Here is a 12,349-nt window from a genome sequence, read left to right as displayed (position 1 = left end):
TGGCCAATGAGTTCTGAAGCAAAAATAGCCTCACTCCGATCCCCCACCTTCAATAGGTGGAGATATCTCATAAATGAAAAATGTAACACAGGAAAACACTTTCTCCAAACTGAGAATAGGGAAAGGGTCGATCCATTCACCTGAAGTTTGGAGAATATGATACCAGGAAAGGAGCATTGATCAAGCAGGAAAGAAAATGACCACTAAATTCAGCCCTGGATAATATTTACTTTCCTTATAGTCCAGGTACAGCTTCCATCCTCCCTTACCTTTCCTGTTCTCTTCAGTGGAAAATGATCTAAGAAATCAAGAATACCTGTCATAGCAGTATTTGCTGAAGAAATATCTGTTGACAACTAGAATGACTTTGAAATTGAATATCACTTAGGATATAAGTAAAGGAAGTACATATAGAAACTCTTGCTATGTTTCTAATTTTAATTTTTCCTCAAAATATGTATTCAAAAATTGTAGGCCAGGCATGGTGGTTCACACCTGTAATTCCAACATTTTGGGTGGCTGATGCAGGAGGATCACTTGAGCTCAGGAGTTCAAGACCAGCCTAGGCAAGATGGTGAGACCTTGCCTCTACAAAAAAAAAAATTAAAAATTAGCTAGGCATGGTGGCACACACCTGTAGGCCCAGCTACTTGAGAGGCTGAGGCAGGAGGATAGCTTGGGCCCGGGAGGTCAGGATTGTAGTGAACCATGATTGCACCACTGCACCCCAGCCTAGGCAACAATAGAGCAAGACTGTCTCAGAAAAAATAACAACAGCAACAACAAAATTTTAAATGTAACAGGGGTTTGTTATAAAAATTTCAGACAAAAATGTGTGTAAAGGAAAGTCTCCTTGTATCATTCATTTGTTGTTGTGTTGCAAATAACCCCAAAACTGAGCGGCTTAAAACAGTACCATTCATTCATTTTGCTCACTAATCTACAATTTGGGCAGGAATCAGAAGGAATAGCTCATCTCAATTCCAGATAGCATCTGCCAGGGCAGCTTGGCTGGGGGTTGGAGGAACCACTTTCAAGAAGTCTGGCTAACCTGGATGGCAAGTTGTTTAAAATGTTAGCTACATTTAAAGCTACAATATCCCTGAAGGTAAATATTGTCCAGGTGATCTTAAAGAAAAATGAGAGTTGTAAGTAAAAGAAGTACAGCTTCCTCTCAATTGTTGAAATACAATTTTCAAAAAGTTAAAAACTTAGCCAGGCATGGTGGAGCCCCCCTGTAATTCTAGCTACTTGGAAGGCTGAGGCAGGAGGATTACTTGAGGCCTGGGAGGTCAGGATTGCTGTGATCATGCCACTTCACTGTAGCCTGAGCAACAAAGTGAGACCTTGTCTCAAAAAAGAAAAAAGAAAGTTAAAAACATGACTTTCATGCAAAGTGAACACATGTTAAAGATTTGCTTAACTCATTAATTAATTATGTTAAGTAAGATGTTAAGACTGGTCAAAAGAACAAAAATAGATGTAACGTCGGGAATGTTCAAATGAATTACTTAATAGATGAATTTGGGTACTATCCAATCGAGCAGCAAAATGTCATCTTTGGAGTTATCACTTCTACCAGTGGAAATCAACTCTACCTCTACTCAACAATACTCATTCCTGGGGAGATTACCTCCATTCTTCAGTCTCTATCCATATACAGATGAAGTTGTCCCCAGAGCAAGTCCTATTGTCCCAGATGGGTATGTAAGTCAGGCCTAGTCCAAAAAAGCGTCCCATTCTCCCAGTGACAGACTCAGAGATGGATATGTGACCCAACTGGAACCTGAAAGACACAATACGATTTGGCAGGGACTTTTGCGAGAGCCACCACATCTTTAGGGGCACTTGAATCTGGAAAGTTTTAGGTCTGAACTTGCTGGGAGGCATCCTGCTACCACAAGAAGCCTGAAAATGAGGAAGCAGAGAAGAAGAGAGATGAACAACGGAGGGAAGCAGCATCCTGATGGCTTTAACTGAGTCCCTGAATCAACTGTGCAGCCTGATTGCAGTCTTAACTCCAGACTTTTCTATTATATTAGTCAATATATTTCCTTCTTTCTTGTTTGCTGGTTTAAGCCAGGTAAAGTGACTCCAAATGACCCCTCACGATACAGGGGGTTCTCCAGCCCTGGTTTCTTCTTCCGTGTTAGCTCATTAAACATATATTCACTTCTCTGGGTTGCAGTTCCTCCTTCTGTAAAAAGAATAAGCGATACCTACTACGAAGAGTGATAAAGATTAAGTAAGTAATAAATATACCTTCATAATACCATGATAAAAGAGATGTCTATGCAATGCTGAATTTTTCTAAATTAGATTCTATATGCTTCTAACCTCCTGCTATGGTCTGAATGTTGGCGTCCCCCTAGAATTCGTGTTTAGAACCTAAGACCCAGTGTAATGGTATTAAGAGTGGGTCTTTTAGGGGGTGATTAAATCATTAGGACTCCATCCTTGCGGCTGGGGTTAAACTCTTATACAAATACTAAAGGGGGCCAGGTGCAATGACTCATGCCTGTAATCCCAGCACAGCACTTTGGGAGGCCAAGGCAGGAGGATCACTTGAGCCCAGGAGTCCAAGACCAGCCTGGGCAACACAGAGGGACCCTGTCTCTTTTTATTTTTTTTTTTAAGTGCTGGAGGGACCAAACACAGTGGCTTATGCCTGTAATCCCAGCACTTTGGGAGGCCAAGGCAGGAAGAGTGCTTGAGGCCAACGGTTTGAGACCAGCCGGGACACAATAGGGAGATGCTGTCTCTATAAAAAAAATTTTATAAACTAGCCAGAGGTAGTGGCTCATGCCTGCAGTCCCAGCTACTCAGGAGGCTAGGGTAGGGGGATCACTTGAGCCTGGGAGGTTGAGGCTGCAGTGAGTTGTGACTGTACCACTGCAGTCCAGCCTGGGGAACAGAGTGAGACCCTGTCTCAATAAAGTGCTGGAGAAAGCTAGCTGGGCTCTCCTGCTCTTCTGCCTTGTGCCATGTGAGGACATGGCAAGAAGGCCCTCGCCGGACACTGAATGTCAGTACCTTAATCTTGGACTTTCCAGACTCCCAAACTATGAGAAATAAATTTCTATTGTTTGTAAATTATCCACTGTAGTAATTTTGTTCTAGCAGCACAAACAGGCGAAGATATCCCCATTTACTAGAATTAGAAGACTCCCAATATCAGTCACTGTGGGGGCTCTTTTAAGTGGTGAAATCTGTCACAAATTGCCTAGAAAATGTTGTCTGATCTTCGGCACATCATGTTTGCTATGCGGTTGTTCATTGTGCAAGACCCTGTGGTCCATTCAAAGGCAGGTGGCTCCGCAGGCTCTTTGACCTTTAGGGTATCTGGCAACTTTTACATAGCTCCTGAGACCATGGTGTTGGATGTTCATTGCCCCCAGCAAACGTGTTTACTTCATCAAAAGTTCCTGCTGCCACACAGGATACTTCCTGTTAGGAAACTGATGCTTGTGGAATTTCCTTCCACAGCTCCTCAAGTCCTTGCAGCATTGCTAACCTTGGGCAACTCATTGTCTTTCAACTCAATCCCCAGACACCATACCTTCCAAGAAACACCCTGCCGAATTCACCTTCCACACGGGGGCCTAGATAGATCTTTCTAACAGATGCCTTGCAACTTTGTTTTGGGCTGGGAACCACACATTTAAAAAAAAAAACATTAATAACCCAGAATAGCAACCGTCAAGAGGACCCTCAGTGAGCTCCACCTCCTGGTATTCATGCCTTAGTGTAATCCCCTCCTTTGAGTGTGGGTTGGACCTAGTGACTCACTTCTAACCAACAGAACACAGCGAAAGTGATGAAATGTCACTCCCAGAATTAGCTTATAAAACCACAGTGACTTCAACCTTGTTTCCCCTGTCTCTTTTCCTCCCTCACTGCTCTGAGGGAAGCCAGCTACCATAATTGTGAGCTGCCCAACAAAGCGTCCCACGTGGCAAGGAACTGGTATTTAGGACAACAGCCAGAGAGTACCTGAGGCTTGCCAAAAGCCACGTGAGTGAGTTTGGAAGCAGATGGATGCTCCTCAAGATATTCCTTGTGATGACTGGCACCCTAGCCAAACTTGAGTCCAGGTTTACAAGAGAACCTGAGCCAACTAAGCAGCTGATGCCTGACTCACGGAAACTGAGATAATAAGTATTTCTTGGTTTATTTGGAATAATTTGTTATGCAGCAACAGATAACCAATACATGGCCTCTAAGATTGGCAGCCCAGAATTTCCTGAAAACGAGGATACAATTACCTTTTCCTCCTTTTGAAAATCTTTTTTGGCAGGGAGTAGAAAACAGCACTAAATAGCTTGGTAAATTATCCTGCAACAAATGAACATTACTTGAAGCCGTGTAAGCAGATAGAACAGAAATCCCTGCAGAAGGAAATTACCACCCCCTGTCACAGTTCAAACTCTGCTATGGTGAAGCATGGCCATGCCCCTGAGCTGCCTGATAATCAGCACCAGCCCAAACCCTCCTACAGAAGAAAGGAGCAGAGCCCGATGCTCAGAGGCGACGTGGGGATGCAGCTGCCATAAGTCCTCAAACTGCCCCTTGGCCTCCCGAAAGAAACTCAAACCTGTAACTGCGGCCCCAAGAAAATAACAAGTTAATTTCAGCTTAGGTTTCCAGGGATACTTGAATTTCCAGATGAAAGTCTTCAAAAGGTTAGAACTCTCTCCTGGCCAGGCGCAGTGGCTCAAGGCTGTAATCCCGGCACTTTGGGAGGCTAAGGCAGATGGATCGCTTCAGCTCAGGAGTTCAAGACCAGCCCGGGCAACATGGTGAAACCTCATCTCTACATAAAATACAAAAATTAGCCAGTTGTGGTGGTGTGTGCCTGTAGTCCCAGCCACTCAGGAGGCTGAGGTAGAAGGATCACCTGAACGCTGGAGGTGGAGGTTGCAGTGAGCCAAGATCATGCCACTGCACTCCAGCCTGGGCAACAGAGTGAGACCCTATCTCAATAATAATAATATAATGAAAAACAAAAGGCTAGAGCTCCTGCTATCATGGGACCCTGCCCTAAACCTGGAGATTCTGATGCAGTTCTCAGAATTAAGCCTGTCGTTAAGGCTCCCCCAGGAATATGAGCCCCTTATACAGCACCTGATGCCAGAAAATAATCTGTGGTTGTTGAACCTGGGCTCCGGAGAGACCCTGGGCCAGTCACCATCCCCAAATTGTCAGCTTATTCATACACAGTGTTTCCCCGACATTAAGTAAAGGGTGTCAGGCTTTGTGTTGCACAGTCCCAGGGAACGCTGTTGCTGTTGCATTCAATGTCAATGACACCCGCTGAGATACAACTTTGTACAAGATGAATGGCAGGGTCTGGGGTCATACCACACTGTCGCCCTGAGTGTGGGCCCCACGCATTTGACGATGTTTTCTAGACAAAAATATCCTCATCTTCCCACCATCAATCAGCCAATGAGGTTTTCAACTTTTATGAGTCCTCCTGTTTGGCCAATGGACAAGTGATGGGGAAGGGGAGGGAAGCGCAGTGCTAAAGCACCTCTCTGGGACACTTCCACATCTCCATCTGGGACAGGCCTTGTATTTGCTCCAGTGAGCATGGGAATCTGGTCCCATTATGACCATGGAGGTAAGCAAAGGTATGGTACCCAGCAATAACTTCCTAAAGGTTCCAGGCCAGTCTCTGAGGTGTTTGCCTCACCTTCATGAAAAAGATCAACAGCACAGGCATCGCATCACCCAACGTCTCCAGTTCGGGCTTTTTGCCTCGTGTGGGTGACCGAATATCTCTTTCTTACCTTGTTTTTTGAGATAGAGTCTCGCTATGTTTCCCAGGTTGATCTCAAACTCCTGGCCTCAAGTCATCTTCCTATCTCGGCCTCCCAAAGTGCTGGGATTACAAATGTGAGCCACAACACCCAGGTGAGACTGAATATCTCTAAACTTCAACTTGGAAAAGTCAAATTAAATGATGGGGGAGACTTCTGGTTTCCAGTCAGGTGTGTAGGAAGCTTGGAAGTCGTGTCTTCGGTCCACCCAACAAGCTGAAAACTAACAATTCTTCTTGTATCCATCAGAGAACTGAAGCCGTAGAGCAAACAGCTGCCCCCAAAACTGAAGAGACAGACATGCAGATAGAGAGAATCACAACTTGCCAGAGCAGAAGCCCAGGAGCAGTAACTTCCAAAGGAACTAGTGTGTCGGGAAAACCTGAACTGCCACTAATGAATTGCTGGAGGCTCGGCGTGGACAAGGCTGAGAGAGTTAAAAATTCAGGGAGAAGGCAGGTGTAGAGCAAACCCCACACTTTCTTGAGTTTTAACTCCAGGAGTGCCACTACATTCTAAGATCAGAGAAAAATGCCCTAAACATTCCCCCAGGGGGTGGGGGAAAGTAGCCATTTAAAAAGTTGCCCAGAACATTCTGTTTTTTAATAACAATGCCTGTCCTCAAGAGAAACTGGAGCCTAGGGTGACCTGGGTGAAGGAAAATACCCAACTCCAGTGGGCTCCAGCCTTCCTGTCTCACCTGAGAGGGAAAAACAAAACAAAACAAAACTGAGAGGCACTGGCAAAGGTGCCAGCCAAGGGGCACAGGCTCGCTACGAGTCTGAGACCTATTGACAGGACTGTAGAACACTTCCTTTCCCCACACGCTTCTGCCACAATAATAGGGCTGGCGTTTAATGACAGGGAAAACAATTAGAACTATTTAATAGGTCTCTGCAGAATATTTAAGGCCAGGCGCAGTGGCTCACGGCTGTAATGCCAGCACTTTGGAAGGCCTAGGTGGGTGGATTGTCTGAGGTCACGGGTTCGAGACCAGCCTGGCCAACATGGCGAAACCCCGTCTCTACTTAAAATACAATTAAAAACAAAATTAGCTGGGCATGATGGTGCACACCTGTAGTCCCAGCTACTCGGGAGGCTGAGACAGGAGAACCGCTTGAACTTGGGAGGTGGAGGTTGCAGTGCACCGAGATCGCACCACTGCACTTCAGCCTGGGAGACAGAGCAAAATTCTGTCTCAAGAAAAAAAAAAAAGTGACAATTTAAGAGCCCTTTAGAGAAACTCAAAGACAACAGGGAGACAAAAACAAGCACATCAGATGAAAGTTTAGCTTTGAACACCTACAGCTACAGCAAACACAGCCAAAGTCCTTGCCAGAAAAACATAAAACCTCATACCAAAGGCCTGTTTACAGTAGTTTCTTTTACCAAGGACATCACATCTAGCTTTCAACAAAAAAATCACAAGGCATATGAAAAGACAAATAAAGTGACAGATCTGTGGTATTATTGAATAGACTATTAAAAGCATAAATTAATCTTCCCAGACACTAGCCTTTGTTTGCTCTCTGAGCCTGCCCCACTCAATAGCAGCTAAAGGCTGCTTTTACAGGACCATCAACCAGGAGCTAGGGCAGGTGGACAGCTTGAGGGGGGCCAGGAGGAGCTACACTGCCCTAACTCCTCCACTCCTCTGAGTGAAAAACAGTGTTAATAAATCAAGTGACTCCAGTGGCTTGTTCATTACACCTTCATTACATACAGGTATTTTCTTAAGAACAACAGAGATGGGGCCGGGCACGGTGGCTCAAGCCTGTAATCCCAACACTTTGGGAGACCGAACGGGCGGATCACGAGGTCAGGAGATCGAGACCATCCTGGCTAACACAGTGAAACCCCGTCTCTACTAAAAAAAAAAAAAAAATACAAAAAACTAGCCGGGCGAGGGGGCAGGCGCCTGTAGTCCCAGCTACTCGGGAGGCTGAGTCAGGAGAATGGCCTGAACCCAGGAGGCGGAGCTTGCAGTGAGCTGAGATCCGGCCACTGCACTCCAGCCTGGGCGACAGAGCGAGACTCCGTCTCAAAAAAAAAAAAAACAATAACAGAGATGGATAGATAGGTAAAGGGATAGATAGATATAGAGATATAGAAATATAGACATATAGGTATATAGGTATACATATACATTTAACTAAGGTTATGATTGGTATAAAGATTTTCTGATATATAGAAACTATTCATAAGTCTGAGACTTTTAGGTTAAATTCCTGTATCATTTTTACTTAAAAGAGAGGCAAAACATTATCTCTCTGGCCACATCACAGTAATAACTACTCAAAAATAATTGTTTGGGTCAGGCACGGTGACTCACGCCTGTAATCCCAGCACTTTGGGAGGCCAAGGTGGGTGGGTCACCTGAGGTTGGGAGTTCGAGACCAGCCTGACAAACATGGAGAAACCCCATCTCTACTAAGAATACAAAAGTAGCCATGCTTGGTGGCGCATGCCTGTAATCCCAGCTACTTGGGAGGCTGAGGCAGGAGAATTGCTTGAACCCGGGAGGTGGAGGTTGCGGTGAGCCGAGATCGTGCCATTGCACTCCAGCTTAGGCAACAAGAGTGAAACTCCGTCTCAAAAATAATAATAATAATACAAATAATAATAATAATAATAATTGTTTAACTTGTGTGACTTTTGCTTGGCACTTTGGTGATAAACAGTTTTTATTCATTCCACTAATATTATTGAGCCTGCTTAATACGTTTATAATCCTAAACTAAGCTTTCACTATTGTTCTAAGCAAAATACCACGGTGCAGACAGAATACATTGTTTTTGGCCCCTGGAAACTTAGTATTTAGAAGGAGAGAAAATATGTAAGTACAACATCCCTCAGTGGCAGGACAGTGTATGGTTAAGGGCTAGACCGAGTTGTCTAGTCAAGTCCTAGTTCTGCCACTAACAAGATACGTGATCTTGAGCAAGCTTCTTCCTTGTTCCCCATGCGGCCTCATTTCCTTATATTTATATAAAATGAAAGCTAAGCTATTATCTCAAAGGGCCTGGCTAATCCTAAAAGAAGAAATGTCTATTAACAGAGACAACAGATCTATCAGAGCAGTCATAAGAAGTCAAGAAAATATCTAGCTTGTCTACTGATTGCTGTTCTACCACCACCTTGCCCATTGTGGTTTGTTAGGTTGGGATTAACCCACTTTCAGCAAGAAGATGTTCCAAATGGATCAACAGAATCGCTTTCTTCTCATCAGAGTACTTAGTTTAGGTAATCTCAAATCTAGACTAATCAACCTCTAACATGACTTTAGCGACTAGGATTGGTTCAGGGGTCAGCCAATCAGACCAAAGATGCAGCTTATTGGGGATTCGGACATGCAGATGTTCTCCTTCACTGTTGATAGCGTGAAAGACTGAAAATGCTGCAGGCATTTATAAGTAGATTCTGGTAACACACTGATGGGGAAACAGAGCCAGAGCTAGAATCAGACCCCCTGGAAGCCCCACAAAATTTATGTAGCTAATTCTTGAAGGATTTGTTTGATTTGGATAGACTAGAGGAGAAGGAAAAACAATATTAATAGTAGACAATAACAGGAATCTGCAGGGAATGTACACTATCTTAACAATGGCACTTTTAAATTATTATTATTATCATTATTATTTTGAGAACGAGTCTCATTCTGTCACCCAGGCTGTACTGTCTCAACTCACTGCAACCTCTACCTCCTGGGTTCAAGCTTTTCTCCTGCCTCAGCCTCCTGAGCAGCTGGGATTGCAGGAGTCCGCCACCACACCTGGCTAATCCTCATACTTTTAGTAGAGACAGGGTCTCACCATGTTGGCCAGGCTGGTCTCAAACTCCTGACTTCAGGTGATCCACGCACCTTGGCCTCCCAAAGTGCTGGGATTACAGGCATGAGCCACCGTGCCCAGTCTGAATCTTTCCTTTGCTTGGCTGAAGCAGAGAATTTGTATTCATCCAATATAAAACATCAGCATAATAATAATATCGATTATGTGGTGGAGTTGGGTATGCAGGGGTGGGTTTGGGATAGAGGTATGACATATTCCATTTCTCAAAGACCTTATATCTGGGCAGAGGGACCAAAAGGTAAACTACCAACAATAGAGGAGAGATGTAGCCCTCATTCACCTCAGATCTGCAGAGGGGAAGAAAAATTTAAACAATAGAGTGTCTTGTGAATTTCTGCCTGGGAGGAATTATCATCCACATTGGATAGATAAAGAGATTAAAGTATGTGAGCAAAAATGTCACATACCAAGCTAGACAATTATTATTACTGATAAGCCAGAAAGATAATACTTTGCCTTTCTTGTACATATTCCTTTATTGAATGGACTATTAAAAGCACCAGTTAATCTTCCCAGGCTCTAGTCTCTGTTTGCTCTCTAAGCCTGCCCCACTCAATAGGAACTAAAGGCTGCTTTTCTAGGACCATCAACCAGGAGCTAGGGCAGGTGAACAGCTTGAGTGGGGCCAGGAGGAGCTACACTGCCCTGACTCCTCCACTCCTCTGAGTGAAAAACAGTGTTGATACATCAAATTACATAAGATTACAAAAAAAATAGCAGGCAGTACAATCTGCAGTTGAATCCAGGTCCATTTGGCTTGAAACCCTGGCTAAAGACTCCCACTTTTTTTTAATGTGGTTTGTGCAGCCTATAGAATGGGAGAAAATATTTGCAAACTACTCATCTGACAGGGGATTAATAGCCAGAATATATAAGGAACTTAAAAATCTCAACAGAAAAAAAAAGCAACCAAGTAATCCAATTAAAAAATGGACGAATGATCTGAACAGACACTTCTCAAAAGAAGACATACAAATGATCAACAAATATATTTTTAAATGCTCAACATCATTAATCCTCAGGGAAATGCAAATCAAAACCATAGTGAGGTATGATCCCACTCTAGTTAGGATGGCTACTACCAAAAAGACAAAAAAAAAAAAAAATGCTGGCAAGCATACAGAGAAAAGGAAACTCTTACACACTGTTGGTGGGAATGCAAACTAGTATAGCTACTATGGAGAAGAGTATGGCGGTCCCTCAAAAAACACCACATAGGACTATCATGTGATCCAGCAATCCCACGACTGGGAATTTATCCAAAGGAAAGGAAATCATTATATCAGATAGATATCTGCACTCTCATATTTATTGTAGCACTCTTCACAACAGCCAAGATATGGAATCAACCTAGGTATCCAAGAACTGATGGATGGATAAAGAAAATGTAGTATATACACCATGGAATACTGTTTAGCCATACAAAATAAAACCCTGGCCAGGCGTGGTGGCTCACACCTACACCTGTAATCCCGGCACTTGGGTGGGCGGATCACCTGAGGTCAGGAGTTAGAGACCAGCCTGGCCAACATGGCAAAAACCCGTCTCTACTAAAAATACAAAAAATTAGCTGGGCATGGTAGCCTGGGCTACAGAGCAAGACTCCATCTCAAAAAAAAAAAAAAAAAAAAAAAAAATTAGCCAAGTGTGGTGGCAGATGCCTGTAATCCCAGCTACTTGAGAAACTGAGGCAGGAGACTCGCTTGAACCTGGGAGGTGGAGGTTGCAGTGAGCTGAGATCGCACCACTGCACTCCAGCCTGGGCAACAAGAGCAAGACTTCATCTCAAAAAATAATAAAATAATAATAATAAAAAAGAAATCCTGTCATTCAACACAACATGGATGGAATTGGAGAATATGATGTTAACTGAAATAAGTCAGGATCAGAAAGTTAAACACCCATGTTCTCACTGATATGTGGAAACTAGAAAAAGACTTCATTCCACAAAAGTAAAAAGTAGAATAGAGGATTCTAGAGACTGCAAAGGGTAGGGGGAGGGGATGGATAGGGAGAGGTTTGTTAAAGCAGCAGACCCTAACCTTTTTGGCACCAGGGACCGTTTTGTGGAAGACAGTTTCTCCACGGCCAGGATGGGGTGGGGTTGGGGGATTGGATGAGGGGGATGAAATTGTTCCACCTCAGATCATCAGGCATTAGATTCTCATAAGGAGCCTGCAACCTAGATCCCTCACATGTGCAGTTCACAGCAGGGTTTCAGTTCCTATGGGAATCGAATGCAGTCACTGATCTGACAGGAGGCGGAGCTCAGGCGGTAATGCCTGATCACCCACCGCTCATCTCCTGCTGTGTGGCCAGTTCCTAACAGGCCATGGAACAGTATTGATCTGCCGCCCAGGAGTTGGGGACCCCTGGGTTAAAGGATAAAAACTTACAGCTAGACAGAAGGAATACATTCTAGTGTTCTCTACCACTATAGGGTGGTATAGTTAACAGTAATATATTTTATAGGTTCAAATGGCTAGGAGGAGGATATTCAATGTTCCCAAAACAAAGAAATGATAAATCTTTGAGATGATGGATATGCTAATTACCCTGATCAGATCACCATACATTATATGTACCAAAACATTACTATGTATCCCATGAATATGTACAATTATTATTTGACAATTTAAAAAATACAATAAAAGCTGAGTGCGGTGGCTCACACCT

General features: G+C 43.8%; 1 long non-coding RNA gene across 2 annotated transcripts in view; it reads right to left on the bottom strand.

Annotated features, from left to right (window-relative positions):
* Positions 1–12,349, bottom strand: part of LOC141408674 (uncharacterized) — a 62,228-nt gene that overhangs the window by 47,565 nt on the left and 2,314 nt on the right. For both annotated transcript variants that reach the window (XR_012424810.1, XR_012424812.1), the window contains one exon: positions 1,634–1,786. This is a non-coding gene — a long non-coding RNA (uncharacterized lncRNA). Of the gene's footprint in view, positions 1–1,633; positions 1,787–12,349 lie in introns of those variants that run through there.

Source organism: Macaca fascicularis, chromosome 15 (assembly GCF_037993035.2).
Source record: "Macaca fascicularis isolate 582-1 chromosome 15, T2T-MFA8v1.1".
In the NCBI taxonomy this organism is placed as follows: Eukaryota; Metazoa; Chordata; class Mammalia; order Primates; family Cercopithecidae; genus Macaca; species Macaca fascicularis.
The sequence above is the reverse complement of the archived record's forward strand: the minus strand, read 5'-3'. Positions and strand labels throughout refer to the sequence as shown.